This window comes from Octodon degus, unplaced genomic scaffold, assembly GCF_000260255.1.
Source record: "Octodon degus isolate 3935 unplaced genomic scaffold, OctDeg1.0 scaffold00073, whole genome shotgun sequence".
Lineage (NCBI taxonomy): Eukaryota > Metazoa > Chordata > Mammalia > Rodentia > Octodontidae > Octodon > Octodon degus.
Window position 1 is genome coordinate 7362675 of NW_004524649.1, and position 9061 is coordinate 7371735.

General features: G+C 46.5%; 1 long non-coding RNA gene across 1 annotated transcript in view; it reads right to left on the reverse strand.

The window, feature by feature from the left end:
• Positions 1-1860, reverse strand: part of LOC111817881 — a 46837-nt gene extending 44977 nt beyond the window's left edge. Inside the window, exon 1 of the long non-coding RNA XR_002821981.1 lies at positions 1741-1860. This is a non-coding gene — a long non-coding RNA (uncharacterized LOC111817881). The remainder of the gene's footprint in view (positions 1-1740) is intronic.
• Between the last annotated feature and the right edge of the window lie 7201 nt (positions 1861-9061).

Here is a 9061-nt window from a genome sequence, read left to right on the forward strand (position 1 = left end):
AGACAGACAGACAGACAGACAGACAGACAGACATCACATACCATAAACTTTTCTGTGCCGAAGTCCATTTGTGCAGGGGAAGAAGCCCAGCTCCAAAATTCACCATCCATAGAGGACTAGGAAGCTGGAGCACAGGATGCCCCAGGTCCTCCTGTGAACCTGGTCACCAACCCACCTGGTGAAGTGCTACCAGCTGGGCAACCAGGGCTCTCTGCCCTCAGAGTTCCAGTGTTGCCTGTTGCCCACAGCCCCAGGCAGAAGGGCCACCATATTTCCCAGAGCTCTGCCCCTGGGCATGGGCTGGCAGACATGAAGGCACCTGGAACTATTTTACTTCACGACCACCTGTGGGTTTAAACACGCATTTACATTGTGTTTGACTGGAAAAAGGTTGTTTAAACTAGAGAAACCTGATGGAGACCAAATCACCACCTGTCTGTCCAACAGCACACAGTCCCTCCGCCTTAGGCTGCAGTGCTATAACAGATATGGAGTGTAAGACAGGACCAGCACCACGCTGCCTCCCCGTTCCTCTGGAAGACGAGAGCTGCTTCGAGGTGCAGAGCACCCAGGTGAATGGCAACAAGCTGAGCCCCAGGGTCCCACACCAGCTCACACTTCGGTCAGCCCCATACATCTGGGTCTCCATGGTGCACACCTGAGGTATGAGAGCCACTACTCAGAAAAGTGTCCCCTGCAGGCTCTGTACACTCAAATTAAAATACAGAAATACAGTACTAAGGAAACTAAAATGAACTCAATTACAATGGCAACACCTCATTTTGGGATTGGGTTAATGACAGGCACTGAGTCACACAGTGTCCCTGGTGTTGTTCTACTGGAAATGCACTCCATCTGCCTCAGAGACTAGGTGGAAAAGGTCATTTTCTGTGTTATTTTTTCAAGAGATTAGCTCCTAATCTAGCTCTATGGAGTTAACCCCTTCATTACTACCAATGCAGTACACTTCAGTCCAGTGTGGCAGTCACACCTCTAATCCCAGCTCTCTGGGAGACTGAGGCAGGAAGATCAAACATTCAAGTCCTGCCTGGGTAATTTAGCAACTTAGAGACATCCCTGTCTCAAAATGAGAAATAACAAAAAGGCTGGATATGTAGCTAAATGCAAAGATCATGGGTTCAATCCCTAGCAGGACCACAAAAGGGGAGCATCAAATCTCATTTTTTAAAGGTAATGGGACCTCTACCCATAAAAAATAAATGCCCACTCATCCTTTTTTCCCTAAAGTCTACTGAGAAACCCTGAGTTGTCCAAACTAGGCGCAATCTACCCACTTGACAGGCTACTACATGGAAATCAAAAATTTTTTATAACAACACTTACTTTCACCACACTAGGATTTGAACCAAGAGCCTCATGCAAGCTAAGCAAACGCTCTGCTGCTGGGTTACAGCTCGAGGCAAAAGATGGTACTTCTATTCCAAATGCTATCCTCTACCACAAGAAGAAAATCTCAGCAGCAGCGGAAGTTTTGAGTTTTAAAGTTTGCGTCACCTTCCAGCTATAATGATGCTCCAGAGACCAGAGCGCACCTCCCCCAGCTCCCACCAAGGAACTCTCTGCCAGGGAAGGTAAAGCCGGCACCATGAGCCCGCATCCTCGGCTCGTGAGGCTACCGGTTTTCCCTGTGTCACGGGGGAAGGGTTGCAATGTCCCTGGCTGGTCACAGCCCTAGGCCTGCCCACGCTGAGCCACAGGAGCACAGCCCCTCGCTCTTACCACACATCCAAGGTTCCAGGTTCCTGCTCTCCGGTGCTTTGCGTCCAATACAGCCACAAGCTGTCCTTAAAGCAGCACAGTCAGCTGCTTTCCCAGGAAGGCCTGGCTGATAGGGAGAGGACATCCTTGGGCCCCCTTGCCTGTGGCATGCCATTCTCACATGGGCAGGACTCTGAGCCCCAGGCAACTGTGGGGACTGAGCTTAATCACTTCCGCCTAGCTCTTCCTGCCCACTGGGACAGTAGAGGAGTCTGAGTTCATGGCCATGCCCAAAAGTGCTCAGGGTGGACAGCCGCTCTCGGGAAGGCGCTGGACTCGCCTCCACTCTCAGCCCCAAGGCCCCAATGCGTGCATTCTCATGCCTGCCTCAGCACAGAGTGTGTGGCTTCTGGTGAGCGACAGCTTCCTCCAAAGGTTCTGCTCCACTCACAATAGTTTAACAAGGAATAATCTTGTTACCAAATTGACTATTAAAATTCTGAATCTTGGTTATTCAGATGCCATTTAAACAAGATGAACAGATACCATGTTGTGTTTCTAGAAAATATTCAAATGTACACATACATTACTTTTTTTTTTTTTTTGGTAGAACCGGTGACTGAACTCAGGCCCCTGGACTTGCCAGGCAAATGCTTATTTCACTGAGCCATCTCCATGGCCCCTACATATTACATTGTACACAGACTATACACTATAGATAGCAAGGTCTGATGTACTTCATGACAGTGTTGATGAACCTGTGCAGCTGAACGCAGCCAGGTTAGTTTATAAAATAAGTAGCTTCCACGCATGCGATGCCCACTGCTCAGGGCCCAGTCAGGAGCCACAGCTCTGTCCTGGTATCAGGTGAGCTCTACCTCCACTGTCCCCTTGAGCCATCAACCTCAGACCACCAGATCAGCAGTCAGCAGAGTTTTTTGCTCTTCCTTGCGTGATCCTACCTAGAAATCAGGCCTGCCCTAGCTCTGGTGAAACCAGCTAACCTTGGCTGAAGTGAGGGGAGATGAGCTCTTCCTCCCTCCAGCTGCAGATGGGAGGCATCCCCACGGCAAATGACCAAAGGAAGCAAGACAGAGGGCTTGCAGCTGATGGAAATGGTCAGTGTATGCACACAAGAAGACACTGCACATCAAAAGCCCACTCATTACCTCCCTCACTTAAAAAGCAGCCTGGAGTCTGCAAACATCCAACTCCTGTCTTTATGTATCAGGTTAATTACTCATCAGAAAGGAGGCTCAACTAAGTCCTTACATTGGTCAATGTGTACCCTGAAGACTAAAGGAGGAGAGACAACACAGCTTGGGGTTGGATTCAACCTCATGTCATGCAGCACGCATGCAGTTGCAGCTCTTTCTTACCATTACTGCACGACAGGAGAGTGCTTGGGCTGAGGCAGGCACGCCCTCTCCTACCTTTTGCTCTACTCATGGCACTAGTGCAGAAAGGAACATGGCAGCTTCACCCTGGCTCTGGGTTAAGGACTCAAGACTCTCCCAACACTGTGGGACACTGTGGGGATGGGAGTTGCCATCCCACTGCAGGGGATTGTTTAAATTTAAACTCAGTAAAATTGAGTTTCCAGTTCCACAGTCCCACCAGCTGCATTTTAAAAAATATTTATTTATTTATTTATTGTATTTTAGGGAAGGGTCTACAGGGTATTCAGGGTCTCACTACTAGATCGGACTCAGACTCAGACTCATAGTGATCCGCCTCTTTACAGCCTCCCAAGAGTTGGGTTTATAGACATGCACCACCACACCCAGTCTCAATTGCTGCCTCAGAGCACCTCTAGCTCCCACACCTGCCTGCAGGCGCTTTAATCTGCTGAGCTATTTGGCTGGCCCTTTCAGATATGTTTAGATGCACAAATATTTACTGTGGTGTTACAGCTTCCTGCAGTACCCAGCACAGTGGCTTGTTGTACAGGGGGCATGGCCAGCACAGCAGGCCCAGGGATCGAACCCCTGCCCCTGTGCCTGCTTGCAGGCACTTTAATCCATCACCAGCTGCATTTAAAGTACTCTGAAGTCACAAGGGTTTGGTGAGTCACTTATTGGACAGGACAGATGCAGAATACAGTGGTATCTCTAAGCACAAATGCTTTTATTTACAAACAATCTGGTTGGCAAACAGAAGCATTTGGCAATTTTTTTTGTTTGTTTGCACACTTCAAACAAACACAACCACAGCCATTTTTCCCACACAAACACAAATGTGGCCATCTTTTCTAGGATTGAAGAACACATTAAGTTTAGGAATCAAGGTACCACCATACTTCCAACTCCACAGAAAATTCTGTTGGCTAGTGCTGGTCCAAATAGTTTTGAGACAATAATGAATCTGACTCAAAGTCACTCTGGTTTTGACTGTCAATTTAAAATCCTACCAATGACAAGGACTCCTGCCCACTCCCACTCCCTTGTCCAAGTAAATCTGTGTAGTAGTGGAGAGAGACTTTACTGAAGGAGCACACTAACATCACAGATGCATTACTGCTGAAATGAATGCCATGAAGAAAAGGAAACAAAGAGAAAAAGACTAACGTATTTCACTCTTTTTCTGTCCCTAGCAGAGATTCACTTGATTCTATGAATATCAGGTTTTAGAATCTATAAATACCAAGTTGCATATAACCCCTGCAAATTTCCAGTAACAAATATATAAAAGGGGGTTGGAGCCAGTTCATCAAGAGTAATCACTGTTTTGTTTCTCTGGGGGTTGTTTTGTCTTGTTTGGACAGCACTGGGGACTCAACCCAGGGCCTGGTGCTCTACCTGAGCCACACCCCCAAGGCAGAGCACTTGGCCCTTTACTTGATGTTTCTCTGCACAGACATCTCTGACCTTGGCAAGAGGGTGTACCAAGAGGGTCTACTGCTCCAAAATAGACCTAAAATAGAACCCCACTTCTGAAAGAAAAACATAAGAACAACCAGGCCATGGAGAACAGCTCAGCTCTCTATTACAGTCCATGCATTAAACATTAAAGGCTACAGTCTTGATCCTAGCAGAAAGATTAAAAATGAATACAATGTTTCTAATTTCAATTCCTATAATGGTCTGTAAGGCTTTCAGAGGGCTCTGAATTTCTGATTTCTCGCTTGGTAACCTCCTCCCAGACCTGCTGGCTCCACAAGCCTCCCATCCTACCTCCCAGCCCCATCCTCCTGCCCCCCACACCTTTCTACCAACTGTGTCTTCTCTCAGCATGTGGGTTCCTTAGCAGGTACCACTTTCCTAGGAAGAAAACCTATGCTTAGATCCCTTCCATGAAGACTTCCCATTGAAGAACCAAGTACAAGAAAATGAAATGGTAACACACAACAGCATATAGCACTCCAACATAGTATGGTAGACTGTCCTGGTTAGCCCTGTGGACACCCAGGTAAATGTGTATCCCCCAAAGGGGATGATAAGATTTTTACTGACATGCGGAATGAAAAAACTGTGGGGTCAAAAAGACATTCACCTAGATTACAAAGGAAGTCCTGGGAGGCCTGGCGAGGAACCTGAAGGCATTACTTGAAGCTGTAGGAATAAAGCCAGAGGTGCACAGGAGACAAGACAATGCCAGGAACATGGAATGTCTGCTGAGGAGAGCTACATCTTAGAAGCAAGACAAAGAGAGGGGCCATATGGGCTATAACAAGCAAGACCATGGAGGTAGGGCTGTTCAAACCCTCTAGAACTCATATCTTGCCACCATGTGCCATGGATACAGGGCATAGACATACAGAAAGTAAAGTTTGTCCTGTTGCTTTTTTATCTTACTTTGATCCAATTGCTTTCTATTCCTCTCTTTTGCAAAGGTACTATCTACCCTCACCCATCATACCTAAAGATTATGTAGTTTGTATATTATTTTTAACAGAGATGCATAGCTAAGCATTTGTCTTGAGTCTCAGAAAAGACTTGGACTTGTAAAAAATGCTGGAACTTTGGGGAAGGGATTGTTTCATTTATAGTTATATTCAAGGAGATTATACTATGAGAGGCTGAATTATGATTTTCCTAATGTCCTTATTTGGAGATAAAGTTTGGTTTATGGAAATGTGTTCAGGCGTAAAGATGGCAAGAGAAGGATGGATTGCAACTTCAGTCCTCATATCCCAACTGCACTGGATTAAGAAAACACCTGGCCTGTTAGTAAAGTATGCTCCTGTTGTGTGTGAGGGGTCATGGAAGTGTGGCCGTGGGTACGATCTATGGTCCTTGCCCATCGCTGTGGCCCTGTTCCCCCTTCTGTTTCCCAGCTTTGCTCCACCACACTCTTCTGCCATGAAGTTTCTGCCCAGGAGCCCGCGGTGCACAGAACCTCCTGGAACTACAAACTAAATTAAACTTCTCTCCCTTTAAGTTTAGGGTATCAAGTGTTGTGCCTCAGAGACAGGAAATAATAATAATAATAATAATAATAATAATAATAATATAGTGGGCCATTCATTTAACGTGTGCTGGACACATTTTTGCTCTATTTTAAATTGCTTTTTAACCAACCTATCAAAGTATTAGTAAGAAAGGATCATGTTTGGAAGCAGCAGATCCAGGTCACTTTGTAAGCAGAATTTGTTGTATTCAAAGGTCTGTTTGAAGTGAAAAAGAACCAAGTGGACAGATCTGGATACTAACAGGTTACTGAGGTTCAAATAAAACAGTACATCCTCTAAGGGTCTCTGATGGGATTCTGATAATGACAGAAACACAAGATAAAGGAAGCTATTACCTAGTGATGGTTTTGCAAATGTTTTTTTATCAACATCTATCTTTAAAAAAAGAGTCAACTTAGCTTGCCTTCCCCAAGATAAGATCGTAATTTACATTTACTGTTGCTGCAGAGTTATGTGCACTGACCAGCTTACTGCTCCGATTTGGCTAGGGGGGATTTATATAAGGCGTGAGCTGAGTACAGGAACATTCTACACTGAAGTGCTGCCGATACCATCAGAAACTGAAGGGCAAGCTGGGGCTGAATTAAGTGCAGTGGTGACAGGCTGGCTGATAAAGCCAGCAAACACTCAAAGGGCCAAGCAAGCAGGAAAGTTCTTAGGAATCACTTCAGCAGGAGACACCTGAGACATTCAACAGGCAACAAAAATCAACTGATATCACCACCTACCCAGGAACCAAGCAAGAAGCCCAGCACCTTGTCAAGTTGCTTGGATTGTGGAGAATGAAGAGTCTACCTCTGGGAAAACTACTAGCTCCTAATAATAAACTAAAAAGCAGGTGACATTCAAAGGGGAACGTGAATCCCATCAGATTATGCTCTGATTTCAAAAAGCAGCAGCTCAGCCAATGCCCTGAAGCCCTGAGCTCCACATAAAGATGATTTGGGGCTATCATCAACTCTTACACAGACTGAAGCCCATGGCAGAAGCCCATGGGTGCCATCCAGCAGCAACCAGCAGAATTCCAGGCCAGCAAATATCTACCCATGGAGGTGTGGCATGTTTCCTTTGAGAGACAATTATCGCCTTGTTGTTTGGTATCAATGAAAATTACCTCATGACTCTGGGACAAAAAATAACCTTGAAAGTTGAAATATCAAGAATGTCGTGGATAATGTCAGAGAAATGCTCAAATGAAGATGACAGTTCCCAGAAAAGGCTCCTAATGAAGTGGAAGTGGGGGCTGGGAGATAGCTCAGTGGTCTAAGCATCTGTCTGGCAAATGGAAGGACCTGGATTCAATCTCTGGTACCACATGCTGTGCACTGTGGTGACCCCAAACTGGGCATAGTGGTGCACACCTCTAATCCCAATGCTGGGGAGGCTGAGATAGGAGGATCACTGTGAGTCCAAACGGAGTAGCGAGACTCTGTACCAAACAAATAAATATTTTTTAATTAAAAAAATGGAAATGGTTTATGCACAAACATGCTAACAGAGAAATGTGGAGTTACTCCATCTGCTCATGAGCTGGGAGCCTATTTTACTCTAGGGCCAACTTTGGCACCAACTAAAGAGCTTCCAGGTCCCACTGTCACACAGGCAGTGCCCTAGGAACAAACTGCCCAAAAAAAGCTGCCCAGAATGTGACAGCATTTCACTACAGACAGCCTTCTGCCAGGAGGCCATCACCTGCCACTCACTGATGACAGAGAAACTCTCCTCAAAGAAGGGCCAGACCAGTCAGCTCAGGGCTTGGACGGCTGTTCTTCCTCATACAGCCCATCACCAACCGATGGTTTGCCTTCCTTTTTTTTTTTAACTTCATAATGATGAAAAAGTGATATTCATCAAAAACTATACTTCAAATTCTGAACTTTGATACCTTCTTAGGCTACTGATACTCTTCATGATGTTGAACCAGCAGCTGCTCCTATCAGCCACATGGTCAGAAAGGGAAACATCTGATAGATACTCTATAGTATACTACACTGCCAAGCTGATGTTCAGCAGGTTAGGTGTACTAAGTGCATCTTCCATGTACACTATTTCCCACTTACAACTGAGACATAACCCCATCATAAGCTGAGGAGTGTCTGTAATGATGAAAGAGCAAGAATCCTGAAGTTTGGTTGTAGACACACTCACAGGCAGCAGCCTGTGGTCAGAGATGGAAAATTAGACTGCTGAAGGGATGGAATGGTCACATGAGGCACAGACCTGTGGAAGCTGCTATGGAAACTCAAAGGGTTTAAGAGATGGGCAGATGCACAGAGAAACCCTCTTCGAGGAGAGAGCAAATGCATAACCTGGGGTACTCACTGGGGCAGCCACCCGGGTCAATGAAACAAATGGGCACAGAGGAGTCACAAATCGGCAGAGATAGGCAGACTCCTACGCTGTTCCAAAGCAACCTCTGAAGCACAAAATGCCAACAGTGCTGCCCCGCCTGCCAGCAAGAAACTGGCACAGGCAGCTCTGGTGCAGATTCCCAGGGGCAAGGTCCCAACTGCTGGCAGGCAGTCTACAAACAGCACGGACTGCTGGCTCTCAGCCCAGGAGGCCACACGAGGGTCTGGACAGACACTGAATCTGTACTCGGGCGGGGGGGGGGGGGGACAGACAGCTAATGCTCAAAATGCAGCTCTAGGGCTGAGTGAGGCTCCAGCAGGTGACACTTCTTCAATCCAAGGACACGCTCAAGGCACACTGTGTCCAACAGGGACCACAGAAATATCCACCAAAGGGACACACATCATGTCACCCATTGCCCCTAAGGCAGTGATATGATCTAGAATTGGAAGAGGCAATTGAAGTATTTATTGCCTAAAATGGGAGGACATAAGCACAGGAAGGGCTGGCCTACACACCTGTACAGGCATGAGCTTCCTCTCTCAAGGGGGGGAGGGAGAGGGAGAGGGAGAGGGAGAG